The 21,222-nt window shown below is 47.4% G+C and overlaps 1 long non-coding RNA gene and 1 pseudogene across 3 annotated transcripts; one reads left to right on the top strand and one right to left on the bottom strand.

The window, feature by feature from the left end:
* Positions 1 to 7,150: 7,150 nt before the first annotated feature.
* Positions 7,151 to 18,192, bottom strand: LOC147914845 (uncharacterized). Of its 3 annotated transcripts, XR_015555022.1 has the most exons (6): positions 17,707 to 18,192; positions 16,595 to 16,627; positions 16,111 to 16,231; positions 15,811 to 15,901; positions 8,404 to 8,525; positions 7,151 to 7,346 (listed from the first exon to the last, which is right to left on the bottom strand). It is a non-coding gene; the product is annotated as an uncharacterized LOC147914845 (long non-coding RNA). The 3 variants fall into 3 exon arrangements; XR_015555021.1 differs by lacking the exon at positions 17,707 to 18,192 and having other exon boundaries at positions 16,595 to 17,242; XR_015555020.1 differs by lacking the exons at positions 7,151 to 7,346; positions 17,707 to 18,192 and adding an exon at positions 7,956 to 8,246 and having other exon boundaries at positions 16,595 to 17,250.
* LOC101392390 (methyl-CpG-binding domain protein 3-like 1) lies at positions 11,960 to 12,624 on the top strand (annotated as a pseudogene).
* Positions 18,193 to 21,222: the final 3,030 nt, after the last annotated feature.

The raw sequence follows: 21,222 nt of genomic DNA, 5'->3' as shown, positions 1-21,222 counted from the left end.
GTCAAAACACGTAGAACTGTACACAGCAAAGAGTGAATTTTACTCTGCAAATTTTACAAATCAATCAGGATGCTGGGGAACTCAGATGGAATGCAGTGAAAAATGAATGTCACTGTATTACAAGCATGTGACATAACCACACAGAAGAGGTGGGGATGAAAGGTCCTGACCTAAGTAAATTTGGAAGACACTGTTTTGATGGGATACTGTAAAACTAAAGTACTGGACACAAACACTGTACTCTAGGTGGTAAATTTGTTTTTCATAAGAGTATGGATTAGTAATTCTGAAACTAGTTGACACATTAGTAAATATATTGTAGATAACTGGAGTTAAGTTTCTCACTGTTGGTGAAAGAAGTGACAAATAAACAAAAGGAAAATGCTAGAATAAATTCTGTGGTGCTGGATTGGAGTTGGAAGTATCAGTATGAATCCACATCTCTTTTAATATATCTATCCAAATAGATAGATAGATTGATAGATAGATTGAAAGATCTATAGATAGATGTGTATACCTGAGTTTATATTCATACATACATTTCCAAGCTCTGCTGAGAGGGTCTAGAAGCAGTGACACTCTAGTATCAATGAGCATACCTAGCTCCCTGATCTTGGTTTCTAAATATCATTCTCCAATAAAAAGAACCAGGTTTTCTTGGAGGAATGGCTGATTCTCAGGCTGGAGATGGAAAATACAAGGTGAGCCTGCAGCATCTTGTAGTGCCAGAAAGTAGGAAAGTGCTTTTAAAAAACACAGAAAATGATGAGATGTGTCAAAAGGAATCAATCTGAAAGACATCCCAGTGGCTCAAGCTGGAAAACTGTGAGCAACAAAATAAATAACAATAGCATTGGATTATTACCCAGAGAATAAAATAAATATCCATGAGTCTATACTGATATAAAAAAGATTAAATGAGAAAGGAAGGAAAGGAAGAAAGAAAGAAAAAAAGGGGAAAAAAAGAATGAGAGAAAGAAAGAAAGGAAGAAGGAAGGGAGAGGGAGGGGGGGAATCTTCCTCACAGAATTCCAAATAATAAATGCGGCTGGATAGCATGAAATAGAAAATCGCCACTAGAACACCACAGTAATAATTACTGTGGGCAAGACTGACTGATGAATGCAAAAACTGTGGGTGAAACTTAAAGAAGAAACAGTACATTTGCAGAGCCTCAAAGCATCTCCTTCCAAATACTTAACTTTTTTCTCTTAATTTCTTTAAAAGACTTATAACTATTTAAAGCAAAAATTATAACATTTATTGTGGGATTTATAACATGGGTAGATGTAAAATTTATGACAACAATAGCACAAAGGACAGACAGAGGGAAATACAACTGTTCTGTAGCAAGTTTTCCATATTTTACATTGATTAAACTGGTGCACTATTAAGTCTAGGTAGGCTGTGATATGTTAAAGATGCATATTGTAATCCAGATCAACGACTAAAAACTGCAAAGTTGTGTCACTTAAATGCTAATAAAGGAATCAAACAGCATACAAAAAGCTTTTATACAAGAACGTTCACAGGAGATGACCTGCTCGTCCCCAGGAGGAAGATGAGCGCACTGCGGGGCATCCACAGAGCAGAACGCCCTCAGCCGTGCCGAGGAGCAAACGCTGACACACACGTGCTGGGTGAGTCTCATCTACCTCGTGCCAAAGGAGGCAAGCTGAACAGAAAACAATACACGTGGGATGATTTCAGCCAAGATGAACCTATGGTGAAAAAACCAGAACAGTGGTTGCCTCGGGGGAAGGAAAAAATTGCCTGGGAAGGAACAGGAAGGAGTTTTCTGGGGGTGATGGAAATATTCTATTCTTAAAGGGGTGAAGGTTACATAAGCATGTTAATTTGCCAAAACTGTACGGTTGATATTTCTGCCTTTCAGTGTGCGTACATTTACCCCACACACACAGACAAAGGGCTAAAAGAATAACAAAGTGAGGTGGGAATGGGATGGAGTATGGAGAAACAAAAATGGCAGATGATTAGTAGTTATTGAAGCTGGGTGACGGGCCTACTATGCTATTTTGTTTATTTTGTGTATTGTTTAAATTGTTCTGTAATAAAACACTTGTGTAAGATGACAAACTTGATATACAGTGTTCGCTGGTAAGATACTGGTTACCTTTGGGGAGGAAGAAGGGAGAAAGGGATTGTCGGGGCCTGAGTGAAGCTGGTGCTAGTTCTTGGTCACACAAGTGTGTTCAATTTGTAATAATTCTTTGAGGTTTACACGGATGACTTCTGCATATATTTCCGTACGCATGTTATACATCAATAAACATTTTAAATCCTGCATATGTGCACAAAGATACTAACTCATTATCTCAGACTAACAGCACAGTTTTGTTTTAAAGTGGAACACGTTCACTCATGACATACTCAGATGGATTTTCATACTCCCAAGTATCTATTAATGCCCTCACCCTTGTGTGGCCCCATGGGTCTTTCCATTTTTGACTCAATTTGGCAAGTGGCATGGCTTTGAGTTTTTATGATGCAATCTTTTTCCAGGAAAGCCCACCCCCACGATGATACTCACCAAGGCCTCAACACTTAGCACAGTGCCGTGTTCACTGTGTGGGAGATCAAGATTTGGCCACCCTGAAATCTATCTCTTTACCTTGGTTGTTTGCCCTAGGGACATTTGACCTCCCCCACTAACTGCCTAAAGAATTTGACATGGTGGCTCCTTCCTGGAACAGATCTATCATGATGGCTGTAAAGATAATGTAGGATGGAGATTACAATAGGAAAGGCACCAACAAGCCCCTCTTATCAGAAGTTCTGTCTCTCTGGCCACATTCTCTGGATGACCCTGCGAGGAGTTGCCAGACAATCATTTACATTTATAAGGGAAATCTCCATTTGTAAAGGTATCTCCCTCTCTGTATTGGGAAGAGGGGGGATGAGCTCATTTCTAGTGACTTATCAATGTGGAAGTTGAGGCCTTAAAGCTGCATAATAGCCTTACTCTTGTTTACTGTGCTTTAGTGGTAATCTCCTGTAACTGACTCCCCCCACCCCCAACATCCTCCTTTGTCATTGGCTGAACATGGTATTTAAGACGAGAATTTCTGCTATTGTGTTGAGAAACGCAGTGTCCCTGCTTTCTCCCATGTATACATGTTATTAAACTTGGTATTATTTTCTCCTGCTAACCTGTCTTGTTAATTATTTGGCCAGCCATAAGAACCTTAAGGGAAAGGGCAGAGGGAGATTCTCCCTCTTCCCCCTACAACTGCATGCATTCAAGACCTGTGGGACAGGGTTGAATGAGGAACAAAACGAGGAGCACATGATGTTCATAACTTATGACTAGGTACCATATCGTGACTCAGGAAATTGACAGGGTTTTTCGATAGATTTGCTATGCCTTCTAATTTTTCCTATTTAAAACAATGGGAAATAGGGTCTCAGAGCTCTTTCTCAGAGAAAGTCTGACATTTCAGGCACAGGTTACTGACAATTATTAATGGCATATGAATTTCCCACCTCATCTTAGTTTTAAGTTTTTAACTCCTTACCTTGGAAATGACCTAACTTTGCTTCTTCTAAATCTTGTAGTAATACTGATGTTCCAGAAAGTCGGGCCATGGATATTCTGCTGTTGTGCATCCTCCCTGCAAAGAAGTGGAGCTGTGCATCTACCAGCCAGAGAAGCGTGTGGTGCTGTAGTATTTGGAGTCAATCCGAGAAGCTAAATGGAAAAATGACTTCAGAGAGTTATCACCATAACCTCCCACAGCAACAAATTATTTTACTTCATTATTTTGTGATTCTGAGGGTATATTTAAAAAGAGATATTAAAACTGGTTCCCAGCAGCCAGCCCTATAGTAGAGCAGAAATTGCATATTACATTCCTAGACAAAATTGCCTAACATTGTGGGAAGGACGAACGGGGAGTTTCAGTGCTGTTGCCTGTGTTAATGAGGCCAAGAGGTCCACACTGGGATAAGGAAGTCCAGTGAACAAGCCTGTGTGCAGTGTGGGAGAAGGGGCGTGCGTGTGGTCCCCTGAAGTGGCTTAGGGGTCACTTACCAGTGCACCTGAGTTTTCTGTCTGTATAATGCAGGAATTGGGGCTGTCCACTGTGATGTTTTCTCCTTTTTATGACATGGCTCAGGGCAGTCCTTCTAAGATGCCTGACCAAGGTATGGGGCCTTCAGGTAGGCGGGGTCCAAAGGGAAGATCTCTGCAGCGACCCTGACCACAGGGTCCAGAGGGAGGATCATGGCAGCCTGGAGGGATGGAGGGGATGGTAGGACAGGTGGCCTTGAAAAGACAAATTCCAAGATCCCAGGCACCCAGTATTTCCATTTTAGATATTGAATTTACTTTTCAAGTACTGGCCAGGGAGCTTCCACGAGGGCTGCAAGCATCCTCAACAACAGCCAGGCTGGTGAGCCCCACCCCTACCTGAGTACCGGGCTCAAGGGATGCAGTCCAACCACGCTGCGCATACCCCGGGGGGGTTAGGGCATGGAGGGTGAGTGTGGTATAGAGAAGAGGCAGGGTAGAGGGTGGGGTGGAGAAGCAGAGGGGCGGGACCCAGGGGCAGAAGGACAAGGCGGAAGTTGGGGTCCCTAGCTGTGCATGCTGGGAGCTTTTGTCTCTTAACTGCTCCCAGCCGGCAGCCTGCAGGTCTTCAGGACTATAACTCAAAGGATGCTCTGGGCACGGGGCGGTGCCTAGCCCTAGGGGGAGGAGCAGAGCGGTGTGAGCTTGGCCGAGGGCCAAACCGCCGTTGACTCAGAACTCTGGTCCTGCACCCGCTCCACGTGGACTGAGTCCCGGAGGGATGTGAAGGCACAAGCGGGACCATGGCGTTAGGAGGGTGTGGCGGCTGCATGGGCAGCCGAGGGCCTGCAGCGTGCAACTGCTTTTGTCCAAAATTGAAGCCGGACTTGCCCCTCTTCCACACCGCCTCCCTCCGTTGCTTGATTCCTCCTCCCACCTGCACCCCTGTGGGTCTTTCCACAGCCTCCTACCTAGTCCAGGGCCAGGTGCTTCTCTAAAATGCTTATGGGAACTGGTTTGACATCCCAGAAACTTTCCACTTTGCCTGCTGCCCTCTGCCTCCTCCAGCCAAAGTGCCATCCTTTCATGAGCTTTTGGAAGACATTCGCCCTTGTGGCCCCTCTTGCAAGCACAACTTAAGAGCTTTGCAGGGTGGTAACATTGGCTGTTGCTCGCCTTTTTTGCAGATGTGGAAGTTGAGGTATCTGTGAGGTGAATCATTGGTTTCCCCAAGATCCGCTAAGAGTGGAGGAGAACAGCCCAATTCCCAGGACAATATCTCGTAGGCCATTTTCTCCAACCCATTCCAGTGCAGAGACCTCTGAAACAGCATCCTTAAGATGAGAATAGCTTAAGCATTTTGCCATTTAGATTGATAGCCTAATCTCAGCTCAGGCCTGAGTAGCCAGTCTCTCAGGGACACGGGTGGTGACTCTGATCCCTCAGGAAGAGACCAGTGGTCCACCTTTGGGAGAGGGATGTTCAAGGTAGACAGCACTTGGGCAGCATTTGAAACCCATCAGCTTTAACATCTCGGCTTTGGATTCCAGCAAGGTTCCGAGAGAAACACGTCTAGGGATAGTCAGATGTACCGTATTCTTTAAAAATTGATTATAGTAGTGAAAGGAACGGAGCATAAAATATCCTGCTTATTTGCAAAAGATAAAATGCAAGCAAGACCTTCCTGTTAATTTTTTTCTGCTCATTCTCTTCCCTGTACTGTACGCTTGAATGCAGAAACAAAAAACTTGAATTGCCAAATTCTCTTTTCCTGAGATTAGTAAATTAACTTAAAAGTCTTATTGAAACCTGTGGAGGAATGGTTAGCAGCTTTCATGATTTATGTCGTCCCTAAAATTCTGGGCTTTGATCTACATGAAGAAAAGTCCTTGTTTATATTACACATCCCAATAGGTTACATTTCCAATTCCTGAATGTGGGATATTATCAAAACAACTGAAAAACCTGGTCATGGAAACTGGACCCTGTCACTTTGTCAAGAGTTTGCTTCTTTATGAATTAATGACACATGAATTCTTTAACATTTTTGCAGAGAAAGAATGAGAAACTGTAGTGTCTCTGAATGTGGCAAGATGGGGAATTCTCATTAGACCACATCCTCGGGTTCTTCTCTCGTGTTCAATAGGCCCGGGTGATAGTCCGTGTGGTCAGGTGCAGCGCCACTCCCCCAGCGCCCAGTGTTCTATCCTATTCTGGGGGTTCTGAAGACACTCATCCACAAGGGTTGGAAGGAGACTGTAACATGAGGATATTCATCATCTGGAAACAAGGATTAATGGAGAGGAAAGTCTCGGGGTGTGTGTGCTCCGATGCACTGCTGTTGGGGTGTGGCCGCAGTGACCACTGTGCTCCCAGCAGTCCCCACAATGGCTGTCTCAGACGTTTGATCTCCTGGTGCAACCACAGCAGCTGTTGACAGAGCTGGGCGCTCATCGTGGTTCAGTGTCTTCCATCAGATTTTGTGGCTCTGACCCTCCTCTGCTGGGCCCATTCCCATTCCTATCTGTTGTATTGTTTGCTTTGTAGTTGTTTCCTAGGAGCCACTGTGTGTAACTGTATTTGACAGTGTCTTTAGGGACCCACGATCTCTAAACGAGTCACTACACAACACCCACTTATACTATTGTAGCCCGTGTTCATCGTCTCCAGTGGAGCTGTGAAGAACCCTGCTTACTCGGAGCTCCTCTCATTCTCATGCTGCTGGGGCTGCTTACGAAGCTGGGCATCTCATCTTTGGTCTCATCAACATTATTCCTTTCATCGATTATTTTGAAGTCGGATATGACTTTGTTAATAATGTGGACACTGGCTATCACAGGCACTTTTATGTATCTTCCCCAACAGCTCTGTGAAGTAGGCCTGTGACACCCATTTTACAGGGGAGGACATAGGTTCAGAGAGGTCAAGTATCTTCCTTCACTTCATGCAGTTTCTTGGTACATTTTGAGTCTCCACCTGGAACTCCACCTCTCAGGTGTGTGCACTTAGCTGGTGTTCCAATTTGCGCCTCTCTGCCAGCATCTCCAAGGGCACACGCCCCATCCTGAGTCCCTTGTCTGCTTGATGGAAGTCACCCTGCACAAACAGGCCCCAGGCGGGGAGTGGACTAGTGGGGCGTGGTCCTCAGGCTTACCCTGGGCAGGTTCTAGGTTTCTTGCGAGAGCTGGAGCAGTGGAAGATACTGACTGTCACTGACCTGGAAGGTTTGTTATGGAGAAATACTCCACTGACTTTTTGCAGGTGTCATGTCTTCTTTGTCTTCATTGCTCCCCTGGGCTTTCTCCTACAGTCCGTGCTGTGCAGTAACATACAGTACAGAGACTGGTGAACATAATATTCTTGCCCTGCACCAAACGATCACATCACTCATTTTTCTAATTATGAAAGAAATACATACTGTAAAAAAAAGTCAAATTACCCAGATCTATGTGGAGTAAAGTGAAACCTTCCCCTTCCATCCCCTTCCCTGCAAACTCACTCCTCTACTCAGAAGGAACTATTGTTAAGAGGTTGTGGCTTATTCGTCTGGACATTTCTTATGAATTTATAAATACACAAAGTTTTTTTTAACATAAATCACGTAACTACATCGTTTTGCAATTTGCTGTTTCTCAAACCATATATCAGACGTCTCTCCTTATCCGTGCTCGTCACTCTAACTTAGCTTTTTAGACGTTTTAGAGGTATTCCAAAGAACAGGAATACCATGATCTGTTTATTTCTTCTTTGATAGAGTTGGGATTACATCCAGTTTCACTATTATACATAATGCTGCAGTGAGATCCTTGTATGGAATTTATTACACTGCTATTCAACTGCTCAATTTGTTTTGTTTCCTTTTAGTCAGACACTATGATATTTTCAACATTTTTAAGGGAATTAATTTATAGAGAAATTAATTTTATCACTGAATAAAGACATTTATGGGGAAACTGGACTTCAAGGTCATCCATCTCAGTATTCTGGAGAAAAATCATGAAACTTAGAAGGTATTCTGCTTGCTCCATCACATTCTAACAAGTCATGTTAACAATTTAAAGTTGAATGTTTGAATAGCCTCTACTCTCTCTGTTCTGAAGAAGGATGACTTTTTCTTGTCTTGAAAACTTCTGACTCCAGGGGCTCTCAGTTGGGCTTCAGAGAGGATAAGATATTGGTGTCGTATCTGTTTCTCTTCAGCTGTAGGCTGCATCTTCTAAAGATCATAGAATTGAACATGGTCTAATCGATATATATGATTTGGGTCAAAAATTCGAAGTAATGAACCCAAGATAGGAATCTATAACTTTGGTACTTAATAAAGAATTTTCTTTTATATCCTCAAGTATCTGTGATTACTAGTAAAAACTCACCTGTGGGTGATGAGATGTGGCTCTGCTGGCAAGGTCTGGGTTGAACATCCATAGTTAAGGCTGCCACATCCATAGGTAGATTAGACTTGACCTCTCGACGACCTCTGCCCTTGGTCTTTGACCTGGGAAAAATAAGAATTTAAAAAAGCTACAGTTATTACCACACAATGCTAGAAATGCCCATTAAAGAGTAAGTTTGATTTGGTAAACCAAAGAGAGTATAAGCAGATCAAAGTCTTTAATATCTATAAAATTTCAAAAAATTCTAATTTTTAAAAATATAACTCTATTTTTGCCACAGTGCAAACTGTGTACATATGAATGAAATATCCCTCTGTCCATTTCTTAAGTTGTTTCCATTGGTTTGATGGATTTATCCTCTAATCCGGATTCCAAATGTGAAAGAACCTCTTGGTCCTTCAAAGAAAATAAGCCATTGAAATTTGATTTTCTTTTAGCTTGGCATCCTACAGGTTTGAGGAATAAATTATCATGTAGTGATACAATGATTCTGAAATCTACTTGTTAATTAGAGGGGTGTAAGGGATGATTCAATGCTGGTTCACCCCCATGGTCAGGGGTATTGTACACATGGGCGTGTAAACACGATTCAGGAAGCTGCCTCAGCCCTGTGACATCCCTGAGAAGCACAGTGCAGGAGGATCTAGGCACACAGCCATCTGCCTCAATCTCTTGGGTTACATGTAGATCCAGGGGTCTTGAGAGTGGCTTCAGAGCAGCTAACTTTTATCTATTTCTCCCCTTCCTTCTCTCCAGCTTATCTCAAACAGTCTTGACTATCATATTTTAAAGACCAGTTATAGTTATTTATATGAGCTGCTTGTTCATTATTGCAGAGTAATAATCAGGTATACCATTAAATATCATTTAATTGACCTAATTAAATTTGTTGTACCTTTTAATTGATTAGAACACTAAGTTTAGTTCAAAGTTTGATATTCACCAAATGTGTTAATCTGTTTACAACGGCCATGTGCCTCACTCCTCTTAGAAGTGTATCTTTGGCCCATCACAAGATTTTAATGAATCAAATCAACATAAATTAAGATAATGTACTGTCTTTTTGATGACTGGGAGGCACATGGGTCCATTTTGGAAATATGCCTATCTGTCTTTGTTCCCCATGGGAAGCTTCTGTTCACTAGGTCTCCAGGTGGCTTGCACAAGCCCTAGGTCTATAATAGCTTTGTGCCTCTCCTTCTACTTGGGGTAGAAATAAAAGCGGTCAGAGAGACTTACTGAAGTTTTGGACACTTATGAAGTCTTCTGTGGAGACCATCCATGTATAATGTTCTGGATAGCTCTCTCTTCCTAAGACTACTAGTTACTTTAAGGGCTTGTCAGGAACTGTGAAATGTCTGATATTTTACCTTACCTGCAAACCAGTAAGTTAGCCTACCATGGTCTTACAGATGCTGGCAAAAGACACGAGACCCATGGGTCACAGACAAAGGACTTAATGACACAGCAATAGCAGTGGCCAGAGTATCAGCATTTGCACTGGTTCACTAAATCCCACTTCCTACAGGGTGACACAGAGTGGGCCAGGTGAGACACAGAGGGTTGCAAGAACTCAGAGCTTAAGGAACTCAAATCTTTGATAACGGGCAGGAAGTCTGCTGACGTTTGCCTCGGGTGTGTGTGTTATTTTTATTATACTGGGCAGTAAGCAAGCCTGCCCTCTGCTCCAGAGGAGGCCACTATTTCTATCTTCCAAGGTTGACAGCTCTACACACATCCTTGAAAAGATAACCTGGTTTTACTGGCTTTCAAAGATAAGCTTGACTGAGACTCAATCATCATTCAGTTCTTCTGTTTCCTTTATTAAGATTGTGCAAATATGCTCTTTTCTCTGTAAAGTTCACTAACTTTATTCATACATAAGGGATGTTTTTGGTTTTATTTATTAAGTTGAAATTTTCTTATTAGAGCAAATGATGAAACTATTATGGGTTGGATCTGAAGGTATGCTTTTCCAGGAAAAATGTGAAAAATCAGTGCTCACAGAACTTTGCCACAAGGAGCTGATAGCAACTTAAATGATTTTAATTTTAATACTGTTTTGTACAACTTTCTTCCATTTACTTCATCCTCTCTGCTTCCTGTAACTGTCATATGGGAATGGGGCAGTTTCAGGGATTCACTGAACTCATTTACAATATTCAAATGGTTTTGTCTGTTGTATTTTTTTAATTGAGGTAAAGTTGACATACAACATGATATTAGTTTCAGGGGTACAACGTAATGATTCAATGTTTGTATATATGTTGAAATGATCACCACAATAAGTCCAGTTAACATCCGTCCCCGTACATAGTTACAAATTTTTTTCTCTTGTGATGAGGACACGGCGTATTTCAAGGTGCAGAAGAATCAATGATGATGTCATACTTTTCCATATACAGCTTGATGAATTTGGACATAAGTATACACCCTTGAAACTGTCACCACCATCAAGGCCACAAAGATATCCATCACGTCCCAAAGTTTTCTCTCCTCTCCTTTTGTATTATTATTCTGTGGTAAGAACACAACATAATATCTACTCTATTAGCAAATGTGACGTATGCAATACAGTCTTGTCAGCTGTAGGCACTATGCCGTATCCTAGATCTCCAGAACTTATTTACCTTGATAACTGAAACTTTGTATCCTTTGACCATCAGCTCCCCATTTCTCCATCCCCCCAGTCCCTGGCAACCACCATTCTAACCTCTGCTTGTATGAGTATGACTATTTTAGATTCCACATATAAGCGAGTACTTGCCTTTCTCTGTGTGCCTTATTTCACTTAGCATAATGTCTTCTAGGTCCATCCATGTTGTCAAAATGGCAGGAATTCCTTCTTTTTTCAAGGTTAACTAATATTCCATTTGTTTATCCATTCATCCATCAGTGATGTTTAGGTTACTTCCGTATCTTGGCTATTGTGAATTAGCTGCAATGAACATTTGAGTGCAGGTACTCTCTTTGAGACCCAGATTTCAATTCCCGTGGGTATATACCAGAAGTGGGATTGCTGGATCATATGCTAGTTTTCATTTTTTGAGGAACCTCCATACTGTTTTCCATAATGGCTGTACTAGTTTACATTCCCACAAGGGTTCCTTTTCTCCACATCGTCACCAACATTTGCCATCTTTAGTTTTTTTTGATAATCGCCATCTTAACAGGTGTGAAGTGATAGTTCATTGTGGTTTTGATTTGCATTCCCTGATGATTAGTGATGCCGAACACCTTTTCATACACCTGTTGGCCATTTGTATGTGTTCATTGGAAAAAGTCTATTCGGGTCCCTTGCCCATTTTTTAAATTGATTTGTCTTTTTGCTATTGAGCCAAGGACAAGAAGAGAAGAGAATCACACTCAAACAAGGAGGGGGTGTTAACAGGATGGAAGGGGAGAAGTGATCTGGAGTAGCCTTGAGTTTTGACCTTGTGCTTTCTGTTCTTGATGCAAATCTGCCTGATGACATCCCAGGATGCAGGTCAGATCCATCCCCAGAGGGTAGAGGGAGGGTGGAAGTACAAAACAGCCAGGATAATTGTCCTAAAAAGGCAGGCTTCCTTTATCATTTGACCCAATTTCATGATTTATTTTTGTAGGGTAAGAGGAAAAGAAGGATGATAGTCACGTCTTCACAGAGGAAGCAGCGTGACTGTGGGAACCAGTCCAAACCAAAGCCTGGTTTAAGCATCTTCATCCCTTTGAGAATGTCCAGTGACATATTCAAGAGGCCGGTTACTAGAATCCCATCCCATCCTGGCAATGGAGGGTCTCTGGGAGGACAACTTGGACCAGCCCCACCAGGTCTGCTGGCCCAAGAGACCACAAGAACTCCAGGCCTGCAGCAGTGCAGGACAACTGGTAAGTCCTTTCAATCTTACCAAAGTGTTGCAAAAACTTGCACCTAGTCACACAGGCGAATCCCTGCCAGGTGTGCTCGCAGGTGGTCTGCACTCCAGGTCCCATGCCCACTCCTGCGGGTCTTCAGATTTGGCAGAGATGATTCCAGGAGCTGATCTGGGCATTCCACAGCTCCACTGCCAACAATTTCTGGCGACTGAGGAAGGTATCAGGAAGGAGGAAAGGGCAGTGAAGAGCACAGGAGAGAGACTGGTGATAGCACTGATGGCAGACAGACTTGCTAGCGAGGCAGAGAAAGTGAGGGGCCAAGAAGGACTTCCTGAGAGCAGATGAAATGGAGCAGGCACCTCAGTGAGGTCTCTTGGCAGCGTCCCTAATGTTTCCTTACTTTGAGCTCTTGAAACTTTAAAACATACCAATACGTTTCTTTTATTAAACTCCGCTGCGTGAAATAGAAAATATAGACAGTGATTTCTTTCTGAGGTGAGAGGTTGAGTTTCAGGTGAGGAGAGAAAGATCTTCCTTTTTCATGCTGTTCTCTCATTTTCCTTTACTATGCACATTATTTATTTTTACTTTCAAGTCAGCAGCGAGTTATCAACGTCACGGGATGATTCAGTTTTTCCCCTCACAGTCACAGTAAAACCACTTAAAGTGGATTATTCTTTTTGTGTAATATTCCGAAATATTATTTCAAAAGCCCTTTTATGTCTATGTTCTCAAATTAGATATTTACTTCTAGGTCTCCATTTTTATGTTCTTTGTTGCATGCTAATTCAGAGTTGCACCTAAGGAAATACCAGATTTCCCTCAGTTTTTTGGATCCATATGTGTTGGAAATTTGATTCATGAAGATGGACATGGCAGTTGGGGGATCATGCTATTATTAAAAGAGACCTTTTCAGCATCAGTAATCTAACAAGAACCCACTGCTTGGTGGGATGCAATTGTCTATTTGAGGGATCAAGCTTTCGCTGTTGGCACTTCTCTTTCTCTTTCAAGGGGAAGTACGGCCTTCCCAGTCTTTCCGTTACCAAATCACTTTCCTGGATGGCTGTGTTGTGTCAGGAAGGGCCTGGGATGCCGGGAACCAGGATTCATCCTCAGCTTCTGGCTGTCCTGAGAAGGCTTCCCTGGCAGAGTCCAGCCTGTGTGTCTGGGTGACACTTGCAGTCATTAGAAAGGAGGGGATAACTCACAAGTTCCAACCAATTCATCTGGCCCTTGTCTTACCGGGTGTTCCCAAGGGATGAGGTTCAAAATGCCATGTGGTAACCCTTTGAAAACTCCTAGTCATGGGGTGGGTTCTCATTGTGAGCTCAGAGCAGTGTCTGTTCACAACCAGATGGGAAGCATTTCAGTATTTTAATTGATAAGGCTGTGTTCATTCACGTCCATGGATCATCAGTTCCATGGCATTCTCTGCTGGACCCCCCACACACCCCTGTCATGCCTCATCATTCAAAGCTCCAAACAGGGTTCACATCCCAACAGGTGGTTGTGATGTAACCACAGCACAAGACTGGGGTAAAAAACACAGCCAACCAAGGGCAACACACTTGCAGGGCTCGGGCCCAATTGCCCCATTTGGACAAGTTGGTAACACCAACACTGAGTGTGTAAACTGGAGTATTGTCCAACACCATGGACCTCAGAATAACATGGGCTCAGAAGTCACCCTGGACAGCAAGGGAGAGTGTGGGGTCACTCACTGGCCAGGATTATGGTCTCTTATCCTTTCATAGCAGAGCTCACCCGGGGTTCCATTGGACTAAGCCAGGGAGGAGGAGCCAGGATGAACCTGAGAGAGAGGCTGGGGGCCTTCTAGGGAATTTCTGCCCTAAAGTGAATTGCATAAAGCGAATTGCAGGCAGGGTGCTGGAAGTCCTGGTTCACAGAGAGCTGTCGTGTTTATGGAACGAGGCCCAGTGGTAGCCTGAAAGCTGCGTCACAGAACTTTCCCCTTGGATACAAAACAAGCAGGAAAAGGAATTCAGAGTCCTGGACAAGGATCCCAGCAGGATTCAAATCTAGGTCAGGGGTGAACACAGAGGCCCTAGAGGGGCCTCAGGAGGGAAAGTCCTTCCTGCCTTTAGTGCATTTGCAAATGACCTTCCTCAGGCCTTGTCCTCTCCACATGCACGTTTCGATGTTTTTACATTGTTTTCCCCACTTAGAGCTGATGCAATCCCCGAGATTGAACCTGAAAAGTATAAGATCTGAAAATTTGGTCGAAAGAAACCTCAACAAGAGAAGAAGAAAACATTCCCTGTTCCTCAGAATGTAGAAAGGCAGCCCCTGCCTGTGGCACCACATGGTCCTGGGTCGTGCTGTTTTTTTTTTTTTATTTATTTTATTTATTTTATTTTTTTCCCCCCAAAGCCCCAGTAGATAGTTGTATGTCATAGTTGCACAGCCTTCTAGTTGCTGTATGTGGGACGCGGCCTCAGCATGGCCGGAGAAGCGGTGCGTCGGTGCGCACCCGGGATCCGAACCCAGGCCGCCAGCAGCGGAGCATGCGCACTTAACCGCTAAGCCACGGGGCTGGCCCTGGGTAGTGCTGTTTTAAAGACACCCACATTTCAGTGGTTGTTGCTCTGCCTGTGAAAGTACCTTCAACCTTTAAATCCCAAGAGAACGGGCGGGAGGTTGTGTGTGCTCCTGGAGCAGCTGAATGATACTGAAATGAACTTGTCCTCTGAGTTAGGGGGACTTGGGAGTGGCCCCACTAGCCAGGGAAGGGGCTGGCCCTTCTCCCTTCTCCTACATACAATAAGCTGATGACTCAGAAGAGTTCTTGATTCAAGGAGAAATGTGAGATTCTGTGTCTCTCTCACATGCCTACAGAAAGCGACAGAACCACACCACAACTCCCAGGCTGTAAAGGGAACAGGACTTGAATATAATATTCAAATATGGCATTTATTATTTCAACACATAACTACTGTTCCTCCCCAATGGGTGAATAGGTGCTGGGGTAGAGTTGTCAGGGAGCTGGGGTGGGGTCGTCCCCTCTCTCTTGGGCTCCAGGGGTCCCCAGGAATCAGCTTACAATGCTCCCCTTCCCGTCGTGTGTGAGGAGCTGGCCCTGTGCATCGCAAGCCTCCCAGCTGTGTCCCCGCTGCTGAGGATAGGGCTGTGATCGGCCACTGGTATGGGGCTCGGTGTTGGGGCCTGGTGGCTGAGTAGAAGAGTCCGGTTATCTTGGGGGGCCTCCCTCAGAATCATGGCCCCCCACCTTGTCCCCACTGCACTGGGTGCTCCGGACTCTGTGCTCAGTAGTGTCAGCCACCAGTACCCCATTTGTCCCTGCCACGAGGGTGATCATTTAGTATCACCTATTTCACAGAGGAGGAAACAGAGTCTCAGGAAGCTGAAGAGAGTCACCCCAGTAACAGGACTGCTCAGTAGTGGAGCTGGGATCCCAGTGCCAGCTGTCCGACTCCCCAAGGCCCCGCTTAGCCCGAAGCCTTACTGAACCCCTAGGAGTCAGTCACTTCGGCCCAGACACTCACTCACCCCTGACCTTGATGACGGCCGGTTCTTCTTGGCCTTGAGTATTCTGCTGGCCAACTAGGCCTGGGGCTCCAGCTGGCAGGACAGGCTGTAGCTACAGGACAGAGAGGCCCCTGTGAGCCTACCAGGATCCACACCTCTGATGTCCCCCCACTGCCTGCCCAGCAGCTGGATTCTGGATGTCCCAGAGGTCGCCATGCAATAAGGCCTAGGGCTGACTGGGGGGCCACTGAGACAGGCTCTCTGGACTGGCCAACAGGGAGAATCCACCCCTGCCCTCACCCAACTCCTGCCCGGCCTGACCTATCATTCTGGTTGAGCAGCTCCATGTCCTGGAACCAGGCCCCAAATCGCTCCTCGGGCTCTGGTTCTAATTCTTTGCAGCCACCTGGAGCAGCAGGATCTCCCTCATGACTCGGTATTCCTGGGACCAGAGGGAAGAAGAGGAGGATGCAGACAGGGCCTGGCTGGGGGATGCTGCAGGGGCCTTGTGCGGGGTGAGGAGTGGGGCAGGGGACGAGTGCTGGGAACCCTCCTTCCCTCCAGTTCCATCCAGGCTCTACCTGTTCTCAGAATGGGAATAATCAGCCCCTCCTCCAGGAAGTTTTCCTTGATGCCATCCTCCCCTCAACCCACCCGCCAATTGGATGGGTCTCCCACTTCTCTGTTATCAAACTCTTCCACTCAATGTAAGATACAGGGGGTGGAGCCAGGGACTGTTCTGTCCATAGGGTCTCTGATTTCCACCTCCTTCCCCTCCCCTGCAGGGAGTGCCACAGCTGCTCACCTCAGTCCTTTTCTCAAGGTTGATCTCATTCCCCTGGAAGGCAGACAGCCAGAGTCCATCAGACAGAGCCCCCTAGCCTGACTAGCCCCCTATGCCCACCCCTTCTCATGTTGCACTACTGCCAGGTCCCCAGAGGGGGCCGGGCATGCAGAGAAAACAGGACTTGGACCTAGGCCAGGCTCTGGGCTCCAGAAAAGGGGGACATGGGGGTGAGGCTGAGGGACCTGGCAGTACAACCCTCTCTGATGACAGACTTGGAGGCTGAGGCCTCAGGCAGATGGGACTGCTCAGCCACTTATGTGCTGCCTGACTTGGAGGGGCCCAATTTCTCTCACCATCCATGGGCAGCATGGGAGGGAGAGTATGAGTCCAGCTCAGATAAAACCTCACGCAGCTGTGCCATCAGGCAGCTCTGAGCTTCCCCAGCCTGGGGAACCGGATAGGGTGTCTCAGGCGGAGCCTCTGTTCACTCATCCCTAAGATGGGCCTGATGCCCCAGCTCCCAGGGGTGGCTGCAAGGCTCTCATGAGAGATGTGCCAAGTGCTGAGAGCTCAGAGCTCAGTTTGGGGGCTCCTGCATCGCAAGGCTCAGGATCCCAGTCCTCCCTGCCTGGTCCTCAGGTTCACCCACCTAGAAATAATCAACTATTGCCAGGTGCAGCATCAGCAGGTCACCAAGGAAAGTGCCAAGATAGGGGACGACACCCTGTGACATCGGGTGTGGATGGGATGAGCCCTTGCTCTCAAGTCGACCGCCTGCACACCTTGCCTTGAAAAGTCCTCACCCTCAGCCTCCTGGCCCACCCCAGGGTTCCCACAGGGAGCAGCCTAGGACCCTTAGCAGCCTCCCCTCGATTCCTCCTCCCTTCACACCCCAAGAACACCACACTCCTCCTCCTCACCTCCCAGGGCCGGCTTCTGGCAAATCACAGGGTGTGCCTTCCCTGGCCCTCCCCAAAACAACCCATCCTGCACCAGCTCTTCCAGGCCCTCCTCTTGGTCACTTCTACTGGGGGATTTGGGCACTGTGGCACCAAGAGAAAGGGCCCTCCTCTCTTGATTTGAGGCCTCCAGCTGGGAGCGCAGAGCCCCTCCCCCACAGGCACACTCACCTGCTGCTGCTGCTGCTTCTCCTGCACTCTCTGGGGGTTGCTCTCTGGGGGGACAAACGTGGAGGGCCCCTCCTGCCAGGGTCGAGGACAGTGTCAGCGGGCCATACTCCCCTCATTCCATTTCTCTCCAGCACTACTGGCCTCCGACCCTGGACATCTGATTCGAGTCAACTGGTACCAATGCCACTCCATCCTCCAAGGTGTTGTGATTCCAGAACAAGCCCAGTTCCAACTCTTTCTCTGGGTGTGAGCATGGGCTTGTGGCCTGGCCTCCCCGAGCCTGTTTCCTCATCTGGAAGGTGTGAGAACTCCAGCTACCTCACAGGTTCTCCTGAGGACTCAGTGTCACAAGACTGTCATCATTGTTCTGGCCCTCACCCCTCCAGGTGGAGCAGGCAGAAAGCTCCCACATTCCTTTCCTCCCTCTTACCTCATCACCCTCCTGTGAGGCCTGCACCACACAATCACCATCCCTCTATTTCCCTGATGAGGAGACAAGAGGCCCAAACAGGGGCAGTGAGTTGCTCAGGGGCCCACAGAGGAGAGGCCACTTTCCCCTCCCAGCCAGAGGCCCTGTTCCAACATCCTCACCTAAACCCAGCACCACCACTGACAATAGTCCTGTCCCCTGTGCTCTCAAAGTGTGGTCCTGGGCCAAGCCATGGATGGAGAGGATGGGGTGTCTTGGGAGTCCGGTTGAGTGGCTCCTGTCTACCCCAGTCCCCTAGAGTGTCTGGCCCCCAGGCTGGGACAGACAAGCAACCCCTCAGGACATTCCCCTGCACTGAACTCTTTCTTTATCTACTCAGGAACTGGAGTCACAAGGTGCCACCTCTGATCAACAGGGAAGGGGGTGACAGGACACTTTGCTTCCTCATTTACATGAAGCTCCTAACCTCCTTTCAGCAGGATCCACTAAGAATCCATCAGTTGCCTAGACGCTTGTCATAAGCCACCTGGGGCATGTGTCATTGCCAATCGGGCACTCAGGTGAGACTTGTGTGGTTGACTCGGGTGACACCTCTAGGGGTCCAGTGGGGAGTGCCAGAATGCACACACATCTGTCTCTGGTCCAGGCATTCAGACACAAGGATGAGCAGTCTATTTGTCCACCTGGGACGTGGGAATCCTCTGCCGTGCACGTCCCTGGGGCAGGCAGGTGGCCCCCCACCTTGGAGACATGGTGAAGAGAGAAGGAGCAGCAGTGCCCTGGATTCCTGAGGACAGGTTTATGCTGAGGGCTAAACCCACCCCAACCACCCAACAGCCTGGAAGAAGCTACATCCAGCAGGATGGACGTGCATGGAAGCCAGAGACCTGATGGCGCCAGCTCAGCAACTTCTCCTGGAACAGCCCAGCCAACACCACTGTGTCCCATGACAACGGCCTCCCGCCCACAAGCAGCACCCCACCTGCCCATGGGCCAAACAGATCCCTCTGCTTGTTAATCTGGACAAGATAGACGGGAACGTTTCAGAGAAAGTTCAAGTGAGAAACTGTCAAAAGCACAGCCTGCCCAGTCCCCCTCCTCCCCCTCCTCTCTTTCCAGACCCCCAGCCTCCACTCTACATTGGTCATCAGTTCTCTGTTCAAGGACTTGTCTTGGCTATAGAGCTCCTTATGTTTTTCAGAGCTCTCACTGAGGGGAGGGGAAAGAAGGAGGAATAAATTTAGGAATAATGTGAGGGGACTGAGTGCAAATCCCTTTTCTTTGACAACCTGAGAGATTCAAATTGCCTGGAGGAGTGTTCTCACTGGGATCCTCTGAGTGTTAAGCTCTCGTGGTACTGGGAGGCGGCTCTCCTGTTGGTCACTGGGGTCTCCACTCCCCAGCTCTACAAAGAGCAGCTCTGTTTTGACTGCTTTGAGTTTCAGCTGGGCGTAGAGTTCTGTTGCTATAAACACTTGAAAATCTCCAATGTGGCTCAACCCAGTACCTGACATTTAGGGAAACTGAGTCGTGAAGCAGAACTGGTGCACTAAGGACCCCGGGAGGCTTAGAAACCCCCCGCAGAGGCCCAGGCCCTGTCCCCAGCATTTGCTGCCTCCCAGGAGTTCCCAGCTGACTGAGGGGTCAATGACAGACATACAGGAGCTCCCCCATCCACACTGGTCTTCCTATGGAGAGAGGCCTACCCACCAGGAAACTTCCCCAGTGTGTTCATCAGGTGGCTTAGGGAGGTTTTCTGCAGAGCAGAGATGACAGTGCGTGGTGAGGAGAAGTTCTTCAGGATCTCGCACTCCTGGGGAAGGGAAGAGAATGAGCTGTGAGGTGGGGTGCTAGAGCCCCGCTTGCTCTAGCTTCAGTCCCCTTCTATTTAAATCTCCTCTCCTGGATGAGACAGATGCTCAGAGAGTCCCAGAAGGGCACATTTAGGACCCAAAGAGTAACACTCACAGGGAGGAGGATTTTAGCTCAACCCAGGGAAGGAGCCAGGTAGGAAGTGAGCATCCTCCCACTGGGACCTGGAGTCAAGGTCAGCGGGCCCCTGGCAGGAAGGGCCTAGGGACTTGCAGGGGCTTAGATCACACACTTCAATCCTGGGAGCTGATAAAGTTGGAGGCAGTTCCCAAGTCTCCAGAGAGGGGCTCCACTGGGCCTCCCACAGCACACCTGGGCCACCTGGATCCAGCGCTCCACCACCCTCACCCTGTCCTGGGCCGTCATGCTCGGATCCCCAAGGCAGGTGGTGATGATGAGGCTGGCCACCCTTCTGAAGTGGTCAATGGTGGCCTGGAGAGTGGGTGCCAGGTGCTCATTGCCGGGCTTGTTCCTCTTGCCCCAGGTGGAGCCCAGGCACGGAGAGGGCACCACCTTCTGGAAGAGCTCCTGGGGAACAGGGGGAGTGTCACTCAGCCCTGCCACATCCCAGCTCTGTGTCCACAGCCCCCAAAGTCCCACACAGGGGTCACAGTTTAGAGCTGGAGCTCAGGAAGATCAGGACGTGGCCTGAGCCTTGTGCGAGTCCCTGGCTTTTCTTCTCTGTCTACTGCGGGCACCCAGCACAGGATGACCCAGGACCCAATACTGTCAGGGAAGAGAGAGGGGCATTTGCATCCAGCCTGTCCTGGCTTACTCCAAACTCCAGATGGTGGCTCAATTTGGCTCATCCCAGGGGGACATCTTCCACCACCCTGATCCCCCCTCTGGTTCCACTCCCCATTCTGATGCACATTCCCCCATGGCAGCTACAACCACGGGCCTTGTCTGTCTCCCTCGTAGTGAAGTACACATCAGGTGTCTAATAAGTCCGGAGGCTGTTGAGCCTCCTGAGCAGCCGATTGGGCCACCAGGGACCTGGCTGCACACAGTGACCCCCCAACACACACTGATGGGCCAGGCCCCACCCAGCTTTCCATCTCTTCTACCTCATGGAGCCGGCACAGCCACTCTGTGCAGCAGGTCCTGTTAGTGTCCAACACTATCGTCTGCAGGTGGACAGCAAAGGCTTGGGGGTTCAGAAAGTTGCCCAGGTTGTACGGTTGGTAAGCGGTGGAGCCGGGATTTGGGCCCAG

The sequence above is a fragment of the Ceratotherium simum genome, chromosome 17, assembly GCF_057802395.1.
Source record: "Ceratotherium simum simum isolate JZ-2026a chromosome 17, ASM5780239v1, whole genome shotgun sequence".
Taxonomy (NCBI): domain Eukaryota; kingdom Metazoa; phylum Chordata; class Mammalia; order Perissodactyla; family Rhinocerotidae; genus Ceratotherium; species Ceratotherium simum.
Note: the sequence above shows the minus strand (reverse complement) of the source record. Positions and strands in the feature narration are given on the sequence as shown.